The sequence below is a fragment of the Tenrec ecaudatus genome, chromosome 11, assembly GCF_050624435.1.
Source record: "Tenrec ecaudatus isolate mTenEca1 chromosome 11, mTenEca1.hap1, whole genome shotgun sequence".
In the NCBI taxonomy this organism is placed as follows: Eukaryota; Metazoa; Chordata; class Mammalia; order Afrosoricida; family Tenrecidae; genus Tenrec; species Tenrec ecaudatus.
The window spans coordinates 144,954,654-144,977,610 of record NC_134540.1 but is presented as its reverse complement, the minus strand read 5'-3'; the positions used below and the strand labels follow the sequence as shown (position 1 = coordinate 144,977,610).

At 36.1% G+C, this 22,957-nt stretch overlaps 1 pseudogene; it reads left to right on the top strand.

The window, feature by feature from the left end:
- The window catches only part of LOC142461097 (DNA-directed RNA polymerases I and III subunit RPAC2 pseudogene), a 38,280-nt pseudogene extending 16,540 nt beyond the window's left edge, over positions 1-21,740 (top strand).
- The last annotated feature ends 1,217 nt before the right edge of the window (positions 21,741-22,957 follow it).

Genomic DNA, 22,957 nt, shown 5'->3' with positions numbered 1-22,957 from the left:
CAGTGACTCTATTCTTTCCATCCATCTTCTTTGATTCCTCCTTGAATCATTCAATATCTTGTCTATTGAATCTTTCAATATTGCAACCTGAGCCTTGAATTGTTTCTCGTGTTCTTTCAGTTTAAGATAAGCTGAACTCTCTTTTTGGGTGGGGGCGGGTTTCTAACTCTAGGTTTTTGCCATTTTCTTTATAATATTTTGGTGTGTATTCTTCAACTTCCCTTTGAAACTTTCTGTTTAGCTCTGACTTCATCATTTCTTCGATTCTATGATTAAGAGCATGTTTCAGAGTAACTTCTGAAATCCCCATTTATCTTTTCCTTCTTGTCTTTTTAATGACCGTTTGCTTTCTATATGAATGATGTTCTTGATGTCCTCTCTCATTACTGCTCAATGTGTTAAGTCTGTTCCTGAGCTGTCTTCAAAATTCAGGGCGATAGACCCAATATCTTGTGGCTTATATAGATTTATTTTAATTTTCTTCTGCTTCACCCTGAACTTACATATGAGCAACAGCTAGGCCCTAGCCTGGTTTGAGCAGCTAGTACTAGGCTTCTCGTTGATCTCCCCACAGATAGAGTCAATTTGCTTTTTGTGTATTCTATCAGGACAAATCCATGTATAAAATAGCCATTTGTGATGTTGCAAAAAAGTATTTGCTATGAACAAGTCATTGGTCTTGCCAAAACCCCTCGTGAGATCTCCAAATTTGTTTCTATCACCAAAACATATCCTCCAAATGCTGTTTCTTCCTGTTTGTTTGAAGCTTTTCCATTCCAATCACCAATAATTATCAATACTTTTCATAGCATGTTTGATTAATTTCAATCGAAGGTGTTGGTAGAATTATTCAGTTTCTCCATCACTAGCTTTTATGGTTGGTGCATAAATTTGAACAATAGTTGCATTGATTAGATTTCATTGAATACAGATAGATGTTCTATCAAATAGCGCACTGTACTTCAAAATAGAACTTGAAATTTCCTTTTAGATGATAAATGCAAAGCCATTCCTTTTGATGTGTCATTCCCAGCAGAATAAATCACATAATTTTGGCCGTTCAAAATGTCCAATATCCATGAATTTTGGCTCACTAGTGCCTAGTCATTTATGGATTTTATTTTATTTTTATAGACTACTATTTTTCCTAGGTTTTTACTTCATACATTCTAAGTTCTTCTTAGATTTTTGAAGCTCTGTCTTCTCAGTTTTAGCTGTGCCAGAAGTTTCAGTTTCCACAGATTTTACTCCTTTAAGTCACCGTGGTTGACTCTACATTGGGAAAGTGGTTTGTCTTCAGTCACATTTTGAGTGCCTTCCAACAAAGTCCCGATCCTCTTGCACAATCTCTGACATTGTCTGCTTCCAGTCCTTAGTCCTGCAGTATCTGACAATGTTTGGAAACTATGCATAATGTTTTCAGCGGCTCCTTCTTCTACATCAGGCAGCCAATTATTTCTTTGTAGACTGTATTTGATCTGCTAAAACCAGTCCACGCTGTGTGCCCTGCTGGCATTTGAAATACCAGTGACAGAAATTCCAGTTTCGCACAGCAACGCACAAGCCACCACAATAGGACAAACTGACTTGCAAATGGTGGTAGCAGAGAAGATAATACTTACAGCATCAGTTTATAACCCAATCTGTCCCGGTAACTTATGATCCACATTGCTGAATACTTTTGCATAGTAAATAACACACAAGTAAACATCTTTATGGTATTCTGTGCTTTCAGCCAAGGCCCATCTGATTTTAGCAATGTTATCCCTCAATCCACTTCCCCTTTTGAATTCAGCCTGAAGCGGTAACCATTCTTAGATGACCTTCTGCAAAAGTTTACTTGAATTTGATATCATATATTCCTATAATTTATACATTCCGTTTGGTCAGCAGATTTTGGAATCACAAAACATATAGGTCTCTTCCAGTCGGTTGTACACTGTGTTCTAATTTTTTTTACATAGATCTATGCGTGTTCCCAGTGTTCATCAGCTTGTTGAAGGATGCCTATTCATATCCCTTTGATTTTTGGAGCTCTGTTTTTTGGTCAATTCCTTTAATGTAGTTGGGGTATCCTCCTCCAGTACCATTGGTCCTTGCTCATATGCTACCTCCTAAGAAGGCTGAATGTGGACTAGTTCTTTTCAGTACAATGACTTTCTGTATTTTTTCATCCTCTCTTGATGTTCCTGCATCCTCTCTTGATGTTCATAAAATTTTTTTCAATGTTTCAATTTGAGGCTTGAAGTTTTTCTTGACTTCTTGTAGTTTAAGATATGATGAGCATGTTCTTTCTTTTTGGTTTTCCAACTTTAGGTTTTTGTGAATTTTAGTATAATACTTTTTCTTCTAGGACTTAGATATTAGCAATTGATGGTCTATTCAAAAGTAAACCCCAGGCCTTATTTTACCTGCTGATCTTGAGCATCTCCATTCTCTCTACCCACAGTAGCATTCCATTTGATTTTTGTTTATTCTACTTGGAGAAGTTCACATATGTAATCATTGTTTGTATTCTTAAGAAAGGTATTTGTGAAGAAAAGTTATTTGGTATTTGGTCTTGCAAAACATGATCATGTAATACCCAGCTTGATTTCTATCACCAAGTCCATTGTGTTAGTCTGGGTAGACTAGAGAAAAAAATGCGTAGACACTTATATGTCTCTAAGAAAGAGCTTTATATAAAGAGTAATGTACATTAAGAGAATTTAAGAGAACTCAATGTGGAAACCCCACTAAGTGAACTCAACTTCAAATTCATCTGTAGTCCTTGGAATGAAGGAAACTCCCTAGATTGGACAAAGCAGGTGATTGAAAGCCAAGAGCACAGAACTTGCAGACATTGGACTTTGGTGTGAATATCTTGCTTTGGGGGGTGTCTAATGAATAATGGCAAGGAATTACAAAATACTTACTGTTTTAATGCACTCCTTGCTTCATTATGACATGTGTTCATCTGGTAGACTTGGGTTGGCTGTTATGAATGAATATTATTTAAAGATTGGTCCTATTACCAGAGTCCATTGTTTTTGTAAATTGTGTCCAGTTACTGAAGAGCTTAGTCTGTACAAGTCAAAAATCCATGCATTTGGGATTCATGGCAGGCTTAGTTATACATGTGTAATTTCCATTTCTTAACAGGGTTTTAAATTCTATACCATTGCCTAAACCAATGACACTATCAATACTCAGTAGTTATGCATTGAGCTGATGGTTTGAAACCACCAGCCAGAGCTACAGGGGAAGGATGAGGCTTTCTAATCCTGTGAAGATTTTCAGGCTTAGAAGTTTGCAGAGGCAGTTCTACCCTGCCCAACAAGGTTGCCATGAAACTGCATTGACTTGATGGAAGTGGATGTGATGGCCCTGGAGGATGATTGATAATATTCTCTAACATAAAATGGCAATTATGCCTCTAAGGTGAACCAGAGACATATATAAGCCAAAGATGCATGAATGGATTTTAGGCTTGAACTTAATTCCAGCCCCAATCGGAGATGAATTAGTTCTTATGACATGGTCCTGCTTGATGCTTACCCTCATAAATGTATCACTGGAGATACAAGTGTAGTGGGTGTGGTGAAGAACTAGATGATGCCCAACTATCAGAAAATAATTTCTGGGGTCATCAAGTCTTCTTTACAAACAAAAATCTGTATAAGGGAGGCATCAACTAAGTCCACATGGGTGAAGTACGTGGGATCAAAGGATTGTAAATAATATAATCCAAATATAAAGAGGGGATGGTACCAAAGCTTAAATTGTGAATATTTAGTTTGCAGACGGTTATAGATGGCGATGGAAGCCTAAAATCTATTTGCAGGGTGCACGCATGGATTAAGTCTCTGGTGTATCCCCTCTGATGATAGTGATATAAATAACCTTATTATGAGACAGAGAGCAATGAATAATTGATTATTGCTGATATAATTAGGTTAAAGTGTAATTTCTTATCATTTGTTCCATGCAGTCAAATGCCTGTTTATAATCAATTTAAAAAGTTTACTGTCTTTCTAGTATTTTGGCCTAATGGATTACTCTGGCCAGCAGTTCAGAACCACCAGATACTCCACATGAGAAAAATGAGATTTTTCTACTCCCATAGAGTTTCAGTCTTGGAAAGGCAGAGAGGCAGTTACACCAGGTGAAATAAGGCTCCTGGAAATCAGAATCGCTCAATGGCAATAAGCTTGGTATTTCAATATTCTTAGCTTTTAGTCAAGATGCATGTGTCATCAGCAATGCTGTCCCTTGTTCCACATCCTCTTCTGACTGTGGCTTGATTTCTGAGTTTCCTGTTGCTGTTCTTCTGCAACCAGTTTAGAATTATCATTAGGAGCATTTTATTTGCGACATTAATGATATTTTTGAGTGCTCACATTGTAGGTGATCAACTTTCTCAAGAGTGGGCACTAATAAGTATCTCCTCTGGTCAATTAGTCGTGTAGTCAGCCTCCAGGTGTTTTGGAATAGAGTAGTGAATAGCTCCAGTGCAAAATGCATTTACTGAAACATTTCCAGTGCTAGTTCATCAGTTCACCCATCCTCGGTCTTTGAACATTGTATTTAAAACACTCTATTTCCAGCATCACATCACAGTGGGAACAAATGACAGATGAATGATGGTATAGAAGCTAGGAAAACGATTCTATTTTCATATTTTTATTGTGTTTGCTGTGCTAATCCAGTTTGGAGGCATTAACACACAGAATTAACGACTACAGGTAAATGCTATGTTTGCTCATCTCACTAACGCTCATGCAAAAGTTTCTATGCATTTCCTACAGTAGTCGAAAGTGATGATAAATATTCAGGATTCAACTTATTCAAACATTTTTCCCAAAGTGGAGAGATAAAGCAAGGACCAATACCTCAGTATTTCTCATTATACGCAATCAATCTATGAAAAAGTTATTCTTGAACATATTTGTGGTAGTTATATAATCTTGTGTCAACTTGAGGGTATTGAGAGTGACAGGGCAGAGTTTAGACCTTCAATCACAGCCTGACGATGCCTCCTTGTGAAGATGACCTCATGAGAAACCTGGGAACTTCTTCTCTCTCTCTCTCTGCCTTCTTCTTCCCATTGACAAGTCACATGGAGACTTGCTGAGACCTACATGTGTCCCTCTCTCTGGCTTCATCTTCCTGTTGACAAGCCACCTGGAGCCACACTGAGGCCTTTGAGAGCTCTTAGATGCTTCCACTGCTACTGGATCCACAAGACTTTGCACCCACTGGCATGTGGTCTTCTTGCATTTTGCACCTTTGCATATTCTGCATGAGTCTGAAGAAGGATTTATGCACTATTATTGTATTATGGGCTAATATAAACTTTTGGACTTGATCTTGACTGGGTGAGGATATTTTCTTAATGTACAATTATGCTTTGAATCAAAGATACCTCTTACACATACATGAATGTCTCTAGATTTCTTTCTCTAGTCAACTGGCCTAACACAATTCTCTATTAGTTAATTTCTGCAAGTACAATTTCGAGATATTATCTATGTGGAGCTAGGCCATCAAATTAAATTCTTTTTCCCTACTTTTAGAGAAAGAGTCACAGGCTTTAGCCATATTCGTTCCCTGGATTCATTACATTTTTAATGCAAATATGTGTATTGAAGTTAAGTTTTTTTATTGGAAAATATTTTAATAAAAAATATTCTGGAAAATGTGGCCGACATTCAAATAAAATTAATGGAATTATGAAGAATGATGTAAATAGTTTCTTTAAATAAAAAGGCTTATATATGAGAACTAGTGGATGTTCCTAATAAGGGAAGTAGGAGACCCTTAATATCAAGATTAAAAAGAACTATACTGATTATGTAAATATTTATAATGTACAGAGAACTTCCTCATACATTATCTTAATTTATTGAAACAACAACTAATACAGAGATTAGCCAAGTATATACTTCGACCATGAACTAGTGAAAACCTCTAAAATCTGGAAAAATAGACCTTCTTAGTTCTTTATAAGAGCAAACAATGTCTTGAACTCAAGTAGAAGTAGTTAATTATGATTCTTTATTATTAGATGTCAACTTTCCTCAAATAAAATTTTATATTTATATTTTCCAAGTTTTCAATCAGCTTATTCTTCAGTTACCATGGAGGTACAGTTAAGGGGTTAAGCATTTTGTTACCATGGAAACAATACTGTCTTTTCTTCACCTCATACATTTTTCTGTGCATTTGTGATATTTTCTCCACATGGATGTTCAGTTTTGTATGACAAATATATAATTATAGATTTCTGGGTGGCTTTTGCAGTTAAGAACTAATTTGTACACCTATAAGAAAATAGAGCACTGTGTATATATATCTATATATATATATTTATTAAATTATGTTGTATGCGGCTACTTAGCCTGAAATTAGCTAGTCCATTCCTTGGATATTACTTAGTAACAGTATGTTTAATTCAAGAAACTTATGAATTAATATTACATTTTTTCTTGGTTATACCAAGTCAAAATAAAGCAGAATATATTCATAGACAATTCCAAAACAAAAGAAGTTGTACTATTTTATATGATGTCTATTTTTAAAAAAATTATTTTTCTAATCACTAGGTAGTGCCAAGACTTCTTTTAAGAAACAATAATTTCACATTGTGAATTGGCTAAGATGTACAAAGCGTATCATCCATTTTACATTTAACAATTCACACATTTTGATACTTCTCATTCATTGCAATACAATCAACATACCAACCCTTATCCAACTGTCTCTGTTTCTTCATTCCAGTAGTCCCTCTTTTCTAGCTTTTATGAACTTTATCCTTTGATAAATGCTTCTCATTTTATCTCAAATGGTTGGGCAGCGAAACCATGTGAAATAAGTTTCTAATCTATCCCAGACGTTGTTTTTGCTGTTGTTTGGTGGCAGCAAGCCAGCTCTCACCCATAGCGACTCTGCACAACAGAATGAACCACTGACAGGCCTGCACATCTCATGATCATTCCTATGCCCGAGGTTTTAACACAGCCACTAGTTCAATCCTTCTCATCAAGCATCTATCTCTTTTGGGCCGCCCCTCCATTTTACCAAAGTTCTCCAGAATCTGAACTCTCAAGACAACATGTCCAAAGAATGAAAGACCAAGTTTTGCCATCCTTGATTCCAAAGAGCTCTCAGGCCTTCCCTCTTCCAATACAGATCCGTCTGTTCTTAGAGCAGTCCCTGGTACTTTCAATATTCTGCTCTAGCACCACAATTCAAATGCATTGATCATTCATCTAGGGTCTTCCTTATTTAATGTCCAACTTTCACATGCATATGATGCAATAGAGAATACCATGACTTGGGTCAGGTGTACCCTAGTGATTCAATAACATCCTTGCTCTTCAATACTCTAAGGAGGTCTTATGCCACAGATTTACCTAATGCAATACATCTTTCGATCTCTTGACTGCTGTTTCCATGACAATTGATTGTGAATCTAAGTTAAGACAAAATCCTTGGTAACTTCAACCTTTTCTCCATTTATCAATTGGGAGGAATTTGATCTTTCCTTGAGTTGTAATACATCTGGAAAGAGATCATTTCTCCTTACTTTCAGCAAACAAGCTTGTATAATCTGCACATCAAAGGTTGGTGTAAGCCTTCCTTCAATCCTGATCCTTCACTCTTCTTCATATAATCCAGCTTCTCTGATGATTTGCTTAGCATACAGTATATTGAACAAGTATAGTTAGAGGATACAACCCTGACACATGCTTTTCCTAGTTTTAAACCTGCAGTATTTCCTTTTCCTATTCTCACAACTACCTCTTAACCCTTGTAGAAATTCCGTAAGAGCACAATGAAGAGTTTTGGAATTCCCATTCTTTTTAAGATTATGTGCAATTTAATCTAGTCCACAGAGTTGAATGCCTTTAGGGAGTCAATGAAACACAAGTAAGCATTTTCTGGTATTTTCTCTTTGAGCTAAGATCCATCTGACATAAACAATTATAACCTTTAATATGCTCTTCTGAATCTGGCCTGAACTTCTGGCATTCCCTGTCAAGGTACTGCTTCAAAAATTGTTGGAGGATCATTTAAAAAATAATTTTATTGGGGACTAATATAACTCTTATCACAATTCATCCATCCATCCATTGTGTCAAGCACATTTGTACATTTGTTGCCATCATCATTCTCAAAACATTTTCTCTCTACTTGAGCCCTTGTTATCAGCTCTTCATTTCCCCCTCCCTCACTCACCCTCCCTGTCTCCCTCCCTCCCTCCCTCTCTCCCTCATGAACCCTTGATAATTTATAAATTATTATTATTATCATTATTATTTCATGTCTTATACTGTCTGATGTTTCCCTTCACCCACATTTCTGTAGTTTGTGCCCCAGGAAGGGGGTTATATGTAGATCATTGTGATTGGTTCTTCCTTTCTACCATCCACCCCTCCCACCTTTTCTTTACTCTCCTGGTATTGCTACTCTCATTATTAGTCCTGAGAGGTTTATCTGTCTTGGATTCCCTGTGTTTTCAGCTCTTATCTGTACTGGTGTACATCCTCTGGTCTAGTTGGATTTGTAAGGCAGAATTGGGATGATAGTGCGGGGAGGTGGAGAAGAACTAGAAGAAAGCCGTATATTTCATTGGTGCTAATCTGGCTCATCTCCTCCTCATGGCCCTTCTGTAAGGAAATGTCAAGTTGCGTACAGATGGGGTTTGGGTCTCCACTCCGCACTTCCCTTCATTCACAGTGATATGATTTTTGGTTCTTTGATACGTGATACCTGATGTTGGAGGATCTTAAGCAAAGTTTTACTTGTGGAAGACATCAATGATATTGATCTATCATGTGAGCGTTTTGTTGGGTTACCTTTCTTTGGAAAGAAAACAGATATAGATCTCTTCCCATCAGTTGGTCAAGTAATTGTCTTCCAAATTTCCTGGCATAAATGACTGAGAACTAGTGCTTCTTTAGCTTTCTGAATCATTTCCCTTGGTATTCCATATATTCTTGGAGCCTTGTTTTCGCCTAATGCATTCAGTACCATTTGAAATTCTTCCTTCAGAACCATTGACTCTTGCTTATGTGCTGCCTCCTGAAATGGTGAACTGTCCACTAGTTCTATTTGGTACAGTTGACTCTATTATTTCCATCTTTTTCTTAAGGATCCCTGCGTCACTCAACAGTTTGCTTATAAAATATTTCCAAATTACAATTTGAGACTTGAAGGTTTTCAAGAAACTGAAGTTCTTCCAGTTTCAGGTATGTTGACCACATTCTTCCTTTTTAGTTTTCTAATTCAACGTACTTGAATATTTTGTTATAACACGTGACTGTTTCTTCTCAAGCTGCCCTTTGTAAAGTTCTATTCTACTCTCTGGTTTCACAATTTCTTCCATTTGCTTTAGTTAACCTATGATTAAGGGCACGTTTCAGAATATCTTCTGAAATCCACTTTAATCTTTTCTTTGTCGTATTTTTTTAAATACTTTTTTGGGGGGCTTTTAGAGGGTTATAGGTTGATCCTTGTGATCAATTCCTCGTTCTCCCCCCACAATCCCCTAATCCTCCTAGTATCCCTACTTTCATTGTTGGCCCTGAGGAATTTATCTATCCCAGATTCCCTGTGTTGTGGGCTCTTATCTATAGCAGTGTGAATGCTCTAGTCTAATCTGACTTGTAAGGTAGACTTGAGGTCATGATAGTTGGGTGAAAGAAGCATCAAGGAGCTAGAGTAAAGTTGTATGTTTCATTGGTGCTATATTTAAGATGACCAAATTTTAACATTGGTAAAGCAGGACTCCACTGATGGGTGGTGAGGGGGTGTTCTTAATTAAAATTTTTGTCTATATGGAGCAACAAAAAATTTCATAGAATACAAAAATAGTATTGTAATATGTTTTTAAAATTTCAACATAAGTACAATTTACAAATATAATACATTAAAATTATGTATAGTATTATTTGGCATATTTTTCATTTGAGTGAATTTTTTTAGTAGATTGCTGTCATTGTTTAAAAGGTCATGAAATTTCTCACAAGAATTTGATGAATTATATTTCACACATAAAACAGCTTTCAAAGTCTCAACACTTAATTGTGATTTTTCTGATGTCCACACTTTATTTACCATAGAAAAAAATGCATTCAGTAGCAGCATTAGTTCCAGTTTAGGACAGCACATATTCCACAATTTTAAGTGCATTATTGTATGGAACATGGTTTGTTTCAAAAGGATAGCATAGTTTCAAAATTCTTTTGACAGCTGACAAAAGAGCTAACCAGCATGTTTTACTGTATCCAAGTATTTTCTGATAATCGACTTCCGCAGTTTCACAAAATTCTTTAATCATTTCAATGCGCACAGTGTATATATAGAAATAAGAATATATTTTAATAGCAACATTTTGCACATCTACAGGCAACAAATCAGCAGCTGTTTGAATGGTGTTATGTATTATGTGTACTGCACAACCAACATCAGTCATGTTTTGATTAAAGTTTTTGTTTAATTCATAAAAATATTATTTTTACATCTTCACACTTTTCCTCCAAAATTTGTGTTTTCTGCACAATATGCAATTATTTTATGTTTCAATTTTTTCCAAAATATTAATAATAGAACTGAAAATTATTTCAGAAATTTCACCGGGCACAGATACGAAATCTAAAATTCTAATTTTTATCCCAGTGTTTGAATAAAAAAATCTAATAATAGTTGGAAATAACTTTATATCCTTATGTTTAGATGATCAGAATATTTGGATATAAAATTAATTTAATTTGTTTAATTCTGAAAATGCATATGGAGAAAGCACATTACACACAATTGCCTCGGATTTTGTTCTAGCACAGGCATATTTTTGGTTGAATAACTTTTTGACAACTTGCAATGTACAGTCCATAGATCTGAAGGAATGATTTTGTGATTAATAGCATGAAAAGACATAAGTCTGTCTGCTAATGTTAATTTCTTTTCGTCTCCATAAGTTGTTTTCTGGAAAAAAAATTCCTGTATTTTGGAGGAAGATGCAGCAGTATTTAAATATCTTTTATGCTTTTATGTCTCCAAGTGCTTTGAAATATTCCTCCTGCTGTGCGAAATAGAAAATTCACCATTACATTTCTCACATGTTACCATGTAATCACTTTTGTTTGTTTTTTAATAAAAGGAAATTCACTTCTTGATCATCATTGAATTTGTATCCTCTTTTCTTACTTATTATGTTAAAAATCTAAAAAAATTAAAAAATATATTTTATAAATTATTATATACATATTGCTTAAAAACACAGCAAGTAGGTACATAATTACAGGAACATACTTTATTGTTAGTTCATAAATTAAATTAATTTGATTGTTATAAAGTAACTATATATTTTAAATTATTTTAATTTTCATCCTATATTTCTTTCTAAATAATAACAATTTTAACTTGTAATATATTTTCTCTGAATTAGCTGTAATGTAAGTCGTAAGTGTCACTTTTAAGGCTAGTGCTAGACTTTTTGCCACCACTATAAAATATAAATAATAAGAGAACTGTCTGCTAAGTTGAAGAAAAATTATTTATTTATGAAATAAATAAATGAATAGATAACCTAAGTTATCTGAATAGCTGATTTGTTGACATCACTTGTTTAACTAGCACTTGACACAGTACTATGTGTATCGTCTGAGAGACAGTTACAAAATATTTTCGTCGTTGCCAATGCCAAAAAATGCCATTGTTCATTAAGTCCAAATAGTGGTGGTTAATTCTAACAACTGATCAACAATGCGAACTTGGATAAGCAGTTCTCGATAATCAGTTCTCAATAATTATTTGCTATTATTAAAGTTTAACATTATAAAATTAACAAAATAGTGTAAAATTCATATCCTGGCGAAATAGCCATATGGCAGCTGAAAACCGTATCTTCCCTTCCCGTGCTCCTGCCATTCCTTAGCTTGTCCTGCATTCTTCCAAAAATCGGGACTTTTTTAAAACTCCGCGGGACTCAGGGCAAAAATTTTTTTAATCAGGACTGTCCTGCCAAAAGCGGGACGTCTGGTCACCTTAGCTACACTGCACTCTGACTGACTCATCTCTTCCCTGTGATCCCTCTGTGAGGGGATGACCCAATGTGGGCATTGGGTCTCCAAACCATGGCCCACCCTCATTCACATTGGGTATGATTTTACTCTGGATCTTAGATATCTGATAGCTGATCCCATCCACACCTCAGGGGAACACGAAGTGAACTGGAGAGCAGAAAATTAATTTTCCTAAATTCATATTTCCACATTTCAAGTTCCAATCATTAAGAGATCTTTAGAGCCATTAGATTTCTGCAGCTGTTCCTCTTTGCTTTGCATCATGCCCCATCAGCAAATGAAGATCCAGAAGTCTCCTCTGCTGTGAGCTTAATCAACTCACACCACCATGGATGAATCTCCTCCAATAAATCAGCTCCTCTTTGGTCACAATTCCAGTCCTTTGGCCTGAGGGGCCCTTCCTCCAGCTGTATCTCTGACAATGTTCTGATTCTTTTGTTTGAGCTTTCAGTGTTTGAAAATGCTTGGAAGTTTGTCAGTGGCTTCTTCTTCTGAAGTATGGAGTAGAGTCCTTGTCTGTGTTTAATCCGGAAGCACTATTGAGACCTATTGACTTTCAGTGACCCTGCTGTCGTTTGAGATACCAGTGATCGCCTCCAACATGAGAGCGACACACAAGCCTCCACAGCACGACTAACTGACAGGCAAGTGGTGGATTCCACACATTTGGTTTTGTGAGAGGTATTTCTGAAAAATATTTACACATTGCTGGTAAATACATTCTTTTTTATATACCAGTTTTGGGTTTATGCATTCCCTCTTTGCTCCACATACACTTTAAAGGAAATTTTCTTTCTGGATACATAACTCTTTATTTATTCCAGAGAAGCTTTCTTATGATTTAGGGAAAACAAAACTCTACTGAAAAACACAAACTTAACACCTGTAGGTAAGCTAATTGTCTGGTACAGTATTATTTCTATTGCTTTCATTATTTTAGAAATACTTACAAATAGTGCATGTTCCTAAAACCAAAACAAATTAACTACATTCATTGTGGTCAAGTTCCGTCAAATGCATAGCCATCCTGTAGTAGAGCGTACAGCTACCCAAGTGGGTTTCCTTGTGTGTTAACCTTTACAGAAGGTAATGCGCACAGCTTTCTCCAGTGGAGTACCTGGTTTATTGTGAATGGTTTCAACACTTCAATTTTAGCATATAGAAATACATTCTATTTAGGTGGTGATTGCATACATATCTCAATCTTATTTTCCATTCTGTATGTGCTTTCTCTTTCTCCCCCTTTTCAGTATTTAGAAATTCCCATGCTCTGTTCTGTAAGAGTGGTGGACTGGACTTTCTTCCTTTCCTCCCTGTTGACATCTGGGCCCTTATAGTCACAGGGGAGTGTTTAAATTGTATTTCAAGTTGACATGGACAGTTAGAGTATTTTTAGAATTACATTATATGTATGTAAAAGCCACAGCAACTAGAACACATTGTCATAGAATTAATAAGGGGTTCCAGGAATGGAAATCTTTACTGGATTGAGCAGTTAGCTTCAAATCCCAGGAGGGGCTTGGTAACTTTGAACTCCTGACCTTGCAGTTGTTATCAATTGCATTACTTAATTTGATATTTTAAATTTCTATTTGCAGTAATTATCAATTCACAGGAATGTACAAAGAACAGTGCCCATCTCCCTGCCACTCACAACAGCAGGGCCTGGCATGAGTAGGTGGATTGTTAGCTGCCTTCGGAGTCTCTATCTCCTCACTTCTGAGAAGCATTCTGTTGGTTCCTTTTTATTTTCCATTGCAGAACTTTAGCACAATATGAAAAACAACAAGAACCTGACATTGCATAGTTCAAAAAGTTAATTCAAAGTTTTATGGAACACTGAGTATGCAAATAGTTAAATACTCAGCTGCTGACCAAGAGATTTGGGATTCTAGCCAAGTTAGCAATGTCATGCAACAAAGACTTTGCAAGCTGTCCCTTAAAAGACCACAGATAAGAAATTACAATTGTATAGCGCATTCTACTCTGTCCTTCTGGGTCTCTATGAATCAGAATTGAGTAGAAGCCATCCAACAACATTCAGACGTGAAATCTCTTTGTATGTGTTTATGCAGCTGAGCTACTTGCTCACATTTATATCTTCTTGTAACTCCTACTACGGCTAAGGTGCAGCAATGTACATCCATGTAGAAATCTCTCTTGCTACACTTCCTAAGTCACATTCATTCCTTCTCTCCACGTCCTAAATGTCTGACAACCACTGAATTGTTTTGCATCTGTATTAATGGACATTATATTATATCATCTGAATTTTTTCCTTTAGTGACATACTTTTTTTCTTTTTTTTCACTTACGTAACTTAAGTTTCTTGAAGTATTCTGAAACTTTTTTTTTTTATTTTAACAATTTATTGGGGCTCATACAATTCTTTTCACAGTTCATATATATACATACATCAATTGTATAAAGCACATCTGTACAGTCTTTGCCCTAATCATTTTTTTCTCTTTTCTTCTTTTACATTTTATTAGGGACTCATACAACTCATACCACAATCCATACATATACATACATCAATTGTATAAAGCACATCCATACATTCCCTGCCCCAATCATTCTCAAGGCATTTGCTCTCCACTTAAGCCCCTTGCATCAGGTCCTCTTTTTTTTCCCCTCCTCCCTCCCCCTTCCCCCCTCCCTCATATGCCCTTGGTAATTTATACATCGTTGTTTTGTCATATCTTGCCCTATCCGGAGTATCCCTTCCCCCCTTCTCTGCTGTCCCTCTCCCAGGGAAGAGGTCACATGTGGATCCTTGTAATCAGTTCCCCCTTTCCAACCCACTCACCATCCACTCTCCCAGCATCGTCCCTCACACCCTTGGTCCTGAAGGTATCATCCACCCTGGATTCCCTGTACCTCCAACCCTCATATGCACCAGTGTACAGCCTCTGTCCTATCCAGCCCTGCAAGGTAGAATTCGGATCATGGTAGTTGGGGGGAGGAAGCATCCAGGATCTGGGGGAAAGCTGTGTTCTTCATCGATACTACCTCACACCCTAATTAACCCATCTCCTCTCCTAAACCCCTCTATGAGGGGATCTCCATTGGTCGACACTTGGGCCTTGGGTCTCCACTCTGCACTTCCACCTTCATTTAATATGATATATATACATATATATACATACATATATACATATACACATATATACACATACATACACACACTTATATCTTTTTTTTTTTGCATGATGCCTTATACCTGGTCCCTTGGGCACCTCGTGATCGCACTGGCCGGTGTGCTTCTTCCATGTGGGCTTATTTGCTTCTGAGCTAGATGGCCGCTTGTTCACCTTCAAGCCTTTAAGACCCCAGACACTATCTCTTTTGATAGCCGGGCACCATCAGCTTTCTTCACCACATTTGCTTATGCACCCATTTGTCTTCAGCGATCCTATCATGGAGGTGTGCAGTCAATGATATGATTTTTTGTTCTTTGATGCCTGGTAACTGATCCCTTTGGGACCACTCGCTCACTCAGGCTGGTGTGTTCTTCCATGTGGACTTTGTTGCTTCTGAGCTAGATGGCCGCTTGTTTATCTTCAAGCCTTTAAGACCCCAGTCACTATCTCTTTTGATAGCCGGGCACCATCAGCTTTCTTCACCACATTTACTTGTTCACCCACTTTGGCTCCAGCCGTTGTGTCGGGAGAGTGAGCATCATAGAGTTCCAATTTAATAAAAGAAGGTATTCATGCATTGAGGGAGTGTTTGAGTAGAGGCCCAAGGTCCTTCCGCCACCTTAATACTTGACCTATAAATATAGACACATAGATCTATTTCCCCATCCTCCTATATATATTTGCATGTACATGTCTTTGTCTAGACCTCCATGAATGCCCTTTGACTCCTAGCTCTTTCCTCCATCTCCCTTGACTTTCCTCCTGCCCTACTACCATGCTTCATCGCCACCTGGGCTAGAGTATACCTCTTCTCTAAGCAACCTTACCCTTGATCATTTCCCAGCAGGCCTGCCACTCCCACTTCTCTACCATTTGGGGTCCCATGTTTTTCCTTGTCCCTGGGTTTGTTAACACCACTTCCTTACCCCCCCCTTACCCCCCCACCCCAAGTCCCCCCAAAACTGTTGGTCCCGTTGTTTTTCCTCCAGATAGTTCATCCAGCCTGTCCTATTCAGACAGACCTGTGGAGTCACTAACATGCACGAAAACTAGACATAGGAAAACAAAGCAACAGTATACAACCAGAAAACAAAACAACAAAAACAAACCACTGACAAAGAACAGAATAAAACAGTTCACAAGAGAAAAGCTTGTAGTTAGTTCAGGGATCGTTTGCTGGCCCTTAGGAGCGTTTTCCAGTCCAGTCTGTTGGGGCACCACGCCCTGGCCCCGAAGTCCACTTTCAGCATTCCCTGGGGACCTTGCCACTCCATTCCCTTGCTGTTCCGCTGCACTCCCCCAGTGATTTGCCTCGGTGTGGTGGGATCAGGTCAGGTGCAATTCCCACACTGTCTCCGGTGCTGTCCCCTGTATCGCCCTTAGTCACTGAGGGGCATCATGTCTCGAAACTTTTTTTTTTTTTACATGAATGAGAATCTCTTTTCTTTTCTTGTGTTTTAATTGGGTATTTCATAATATGCAATTACCAGTTTGTTTAGCTAGTCGCCCAGAGAAGGATAGATCAAATATATTAGTTATTATGATAGAACTATTATGAATATTTACATATAATTTCTACTTAAAAATAAATGTTCATTTCTCTAGATTATGTGTTTAAATGTAAAGCTGCCTGGTTGTATAGTTAGCCAAAGCTTTTCAAATGAACTGTTAGATTGTTTTATAGAGTTGCTATTTAATTTTATTGTCCTGCCATCAGGGCATGGATCATTTTTGTCTATTTCTTCATTGGCATTGGCACTGATGCTAATCTTCCTTTCTTTTTTCCAATCTCATAGATGACTTGTGGTATTTCTTTGCATTTATCACACTGCTAGTAATTTTTTCATATACTTATTTGCCATCTCTATACTCTCTTTAGTGAAATACCTGTGCAATTTTTTGTCTACTGGATGGATTGCTTATCTTTTAATATTATATTAAAATGTGCTTCTATATTATATATAGATTTATATCAGTTATAATGGTGTGTAAGAAGGTCTGGTGGCATGGTGCAATGGTCATGCATCGGGCTGCTAACTGCATGATCCTAAGTTCAAAGTAAACAGGACACATTGTGTGTGTGTGTGTGTGTGTGCGCGCGTGTGCGTGTGTGTTTCTTAAAAGTTTTATAATTCTATGTTTTACAATTGATCTCCATGGTCCATTTGGAGTTGGTTTATATAAATATATTAAAAGAAAAGGTACATTTTATTGATTTTGAATTCCTAATTACTTCAGCATACTTTATTGAAAAGGTTACTCTCCCTCCCCCTTTTGTACTTATTTTATTTCCTTGTCAAAAATTAATGGCATATTTGTGTGGATCTATTTCCATGTTCTTCTTTCTCTTCTATTTATCTCTATGTTTACTTTTTGAAATTTAACCTTGGAAATACTGCATCTTTCTACTGTGTCTTCTTTTTTGAAACTGTTTTAGTATTCAAGTTCTTTGCCACACCATAACAAGTTGGTTGATTAATATATCTCTCTCTGTATATACCATATGTTTACATATATCTTGTTAAATCTGTGTATAAATTAAAGATTGTTAATTTGTTGCTACATTAGGTACCAGTTTATTTTATACAAATTGGAAAATAGTATGTTTTTCTAGTTATTTAGGTCTTCCATTATTTTGTTCAGCAGCGTTATGGCTGTTAATTAGTTTATTGTGCCAACCTGGCCAATAAACACATATGGGATTAATTGAAGGGCAGAGGGATAAATGGCTCAGTGAGCCTCGCCTTTCTAAGTTCTCAGGTCACTTGCTTTGTGATGGTTGGATCAGGGTGCAGCTACCTTAGCCAGTTCCCTGCTTTAGCTGGCAAGGCTCATTTCCAGCAAGACATCCCTGAGGAGAAGCCATATGGACCTACCCCGATATAGTCCTGGGTGCTGGAGCAGCCGTGTAGAGACCCCTGACTGTGCTGAGATGCTTACACGTTCACTGACTCGGCTTTCCTCCTGCAGTTGCATGTGTTTTGTGAGATGGAGGAGGACTTTGGGGATTGATGTTGGACATATGGTTTAATGTTTGGCTTGTGGGTTTGGGCAGCTCTGGGTTGAGATGTTCTTTTGATGTGCATTTACCCTTTATATAAAACTCTCTCTTATACATGAGTTTCTGTGGATTTGTTCCTCTAAAGTACCCAGACTAACACAGGATGTTTCATCATGTATGAGGGTGTACCCCCACCCCCAAACAGAATTGTCTGGGCAGAGAGGAGTTTTCATACTATACATTTTTCCCCACTAGGTGTGCATCAAGCAACTCTCTCTGAGTTAGTCCACACAGTGGTGTCACCTGGGAAGGTTCTCTCTGGTTACAGTGAATTATTTTTGTAAGAGCAGTTTCAATTGAACCTCATTTTTTGTGATGGGCTGATTGAAGAGAACAATATTTGGCTTTGACATTTTGTTTCCTGCTTTGGAAAAATGCCTCAGAAACTGTTGTGATGTTGAACACAGCTTGCAAGGACAATGCTGTGGGAAAACACAAATATAAGAGTGTTTTTTCATTTCAAAAAAGATGAAATGTCGATTGGTGACAAACCTCATTCTGGACACTGGTCAGCTTCCCAAATGGATGAAAATGTAGTGAATTTGGAGTTCGTGCCACCAGATGAGACTGCTAATCAAGCTTTCTATGTTAGAGCTTCTGAGAAGATAGCAAAACAACGTTTAAACTAAAAAGGCCTGATTTGTGACAGTCGGGGGACTGCTTTTGTCACCATGACAAAGCACATGCTCAAGCAGCCATGTCGGTGGGCTACTTTTTGGCAAAAAAAAAAAATAGCATGCTTCTCTTGTCCCATACACCTTACTCACCTGATCTTTTTGTTCCTGAGAATGAAGAAGGGCATGAAAGGGCAGTGAGTTGATGACATTGAAGAGGTGACGAAATAAACCAGAGAGATGCTGTCAGACATCTGAACAGAGGAGTTTGAAAAAGGTTTCAAGAAAGGAATTGTAGATTTAACAAATGCAGTTAGTGTAATGGAGAGTACTTTGAGGTGATGTTTGTTTTGTAAAAGAATTAAATACATAACTTTGAAAAATCCATTTTTGTGGGAACTCTCCTCATATATTCATTAGATAGGTTGTTAGTTTTATATATATGTATTTCATTTTTATTTTATTTGGAACAATTGGAAATGGTGTTACACTTTAAATTGTTTATTTCAATACTTCTCTTTTATTATATAGAATTAAATCTATTTAGGTGGTAATTACATACACATCTCTTCATCTTATTTTCCAATATGTATATATATATATTCTTTTTCTCTCCCTTTTCAGTAGTTGGAAATTCCTATGCTCTATGGAGTAAGGGTGGTGGACTAGACATTCCTTCCTTCCTCCTTGCTTCAGAGGAAAAACAAACAAAATGTTTGGTATTTCAACATTAATTACCATCCTGATCCTAAGTTTCTTTTGCTGATGATCTGTGTACTCCTTGGGAAGTTAAAGAAGCATGCCATTATTGCTAGTTTTCTCAGAGAATCAGAATGTGCATTGATTATGAATAGCTTTTATTCACTGTTAAATATCATTAAGTTCACAAACCCATAAAAAAGAAAAAAATAGCCTATTTGTCCATGCTATATTACTCTGACGTAATGTAAAATTCAGTACGGTATACTTACATTGGAAAATTTTGCATCTAAATTCACAAAACATTATTTTGTAGTACTATTTGTTTTTCTACTACCATTGTCTGATTCATATGTCAAACTAGTACTGACATCACTACATGAGTTGGAACAAAATTGATTTTTAAGCTACTGAATTATGATTTCTGAGACATCTTATGATTTGACTTCATTTAAATTTATTTGTAGACACCTTTTTTCTGCATCTAGCTTTGATTTCTATTAGTTGGAACTTCACATTTAATGCATATATATTTTCTGAATATTAAATATAGTTTAAATATCATGGTAACATACAAGTCCAACTATTAATGGAGGAATATCATATTAATGTGCCATACACTATATTTTGGATCATGCACTAAGATGATTACACATTTTCCTTAAAGTAATTGCATATAATTAGGAAGTGGTGTGTTTAATATGGTTGCTATTGGTGCTATGTACCAATATGATTTTCCAGAGTTAATTGGATGTGAACAGTGAGAGGATGTTATTCTGCTTCTCAAGCTGTCTTATTAATTCATATATTAAATGTTTAACCCAGTTTCATATAGTTGATTTCAACTAAAATATGTTACAATTGTGCATTTGGATTTCTGAGATTTTAAGTCTTTATGGGAACAAATAGTTATTTCTATAACAATATATATTTCAATAGGTTTAGTAAAAACTGAGTGAAATTTACAGTGACTATAAAATGAAGATAATTTTAGTTTGCTTTTCTTCATAGTTTATCATATTATTTGAATTTGGAATGTTGACCATCACAATTTTACATTTTTAAAATATTTTATATACACTTACATAAACTGGCACTTACATCATTTGTAGTTATTTATGTATCTGTTGCCTGCAATCCCCAGAAAAATACAACTTTAAATGAATACAAATATAGTAATGTGTTCTGGAAAATATGTTGTTTCCATGCAACATTTGTAAGTTATTTCATGATACGGTACTTTTCTTTTAACAGTATTTTTAGACCACTTTTATGATTTTTTAGTTTTCAAAATGTTCTGATACATAAAAAGACTTACAAATAAAATTACTTTTAAACAGCTTCATTTAAATGAATGAAAAAAATGAATGAATGAATCACTTGTATTATCTGTAGAGCTACATTTCTCAGTAATAATAGATTTCAGCAAAATGTTGTTGAACAGTATTTCCATCTTCATCAGTATTAAAATTTCCATTTTATCGGTATACATTTAAAGAGTATTTTCATTGTTAATTTGTTGGTATAGCATCTCCTTTATTTTTAAAAATAAAAAATTCCAAAACAAAACAAAAAGCCTCCAGATATTCCTTTAAAACGTTCTTTCTCTTTTGTGTGTGTGTGTGTGTGTGTGTGTGTGTGTGTGCGCTTCACCTGCACATTTGTAATATGAGACAGATCCTCTGCACCTCCAGTACCAGCTGAGAAGCCTAGCACCTAGCCCCTAGGTTGACCAGGACCCAGAGCTGGATAGGAGCATACATGAATTGAAGACCTCAATGGCTATATGTGAAAGGAAAACATCCCAGGAAATGGTCCAAGAAGCTGGAACAGATAGACTATGTGCGATATTTTTATGACATGAGGAAAAACAAACTCTAGGAAATGATTTCTGTTACATGATTATGAAGAGCCCAAAGGTGGTACGTTGCTTACTCATCTTTCAGGGAGCAAAATTAATTTGCATAATCAGACAGGGTTTAGTCTTCCAGCTGTTGAACGAGTTCAGAGAGGTCTAAGTGAACTCATTAATGAATGCCAACATGTGATTGACAAATTTTAGGTAAGCATAAGGGTTTATAAGAACCAAAAAGCAAGCAGAAAGCATTATAATGACTTAGTATATGATGAAAATATTTTAGACTATTTTCTGTAGGTTTACACAGATCTCAGAATCACAACTGTGATTACAGAATGATGTAAGTTTCAGAAAAGTGTGTTTCTAGCTATTGACCCATGACAACTGTTGGATTCCCTGAAAACATCCTTGCTAACTGAAATCAGGAGCCACTCCACAGAAGAATGACAGGGCTGCCTGCCCTGGTTAAGTCTTGGAAATCCTATAGGAGACACTCTGAATTGACATTGATTTGATGGCACTGGCAAGGTTTATTTAAATATAGTGCATACGCAGAGATGGCATTTTGCCTATCTTATTTTTTTTAATATTAAGAAAAATTTTATAATAGGAATATGCATCACACATCTATAAAATGCCATAATATGAACATTTAAAATTAAATGTATGTGGTCATTTGGAGAAAATGATATCTTCTATATATTTAAAAATCATTAATCAAAACACAAATCTATGAATTTAGAAAGTGTACCTATCTCTGGTTGTGAAGTTAGGGTGATTTAAATTTCTCTTAAAAAAGAAAAGAAATACCCAATATACATTTTAGATAGGAAAGAATTAACCATTTGTTAGGATGTTTTACTTTTATGTTGCCTCATTTTAACCTGCTCTCTAAAAATATGCTTCCAATGTTATTTCTTCAACTGTAACAAATAATATGTGACAGAAATACATAAGAAAACTTACAGTTTGACATTACTCTGGACAATTATTTTGAAGTGTGTTTCAATAAGACTCATCTGTTATTATCATTAGGGTGCTATGTGAAATTCAGAATGATACTTTCTATTTTATATACTTTCAAGCTATATTGGACTGTACATTTTTTAGCATGAAATATCACACAGAACTGGAATTCTCAATTACAGTATTCTTTATGTAGCCAGGTTCTGTTTAATCTAGTTTATGTTCATTTGGATAGTCCATTAGCAGGAAAAGCAGTTTTGTTCATTTCAATTCATCCCAGCCATTTTAGTGATTTTTCAGCAGATACATGGTAAATACAAATATTTTTGGAGGGTGACCCCTTATTCTTGGTGATTGAACTTTTTTGTAATGGATGATGATTTCCCATTGTAAATATATGATTCTTCTGAGACATGCATAGGGTCAGCTTCTAATTCAGGTAACTGTTAGTATATATTTATCTCAGATTGTTGCTGATGATGTACTTGGAAACTTTTAGAAACAGAAGGGTTCCTTAATGCATATTTGCTAATGCCAGACAGCATCCT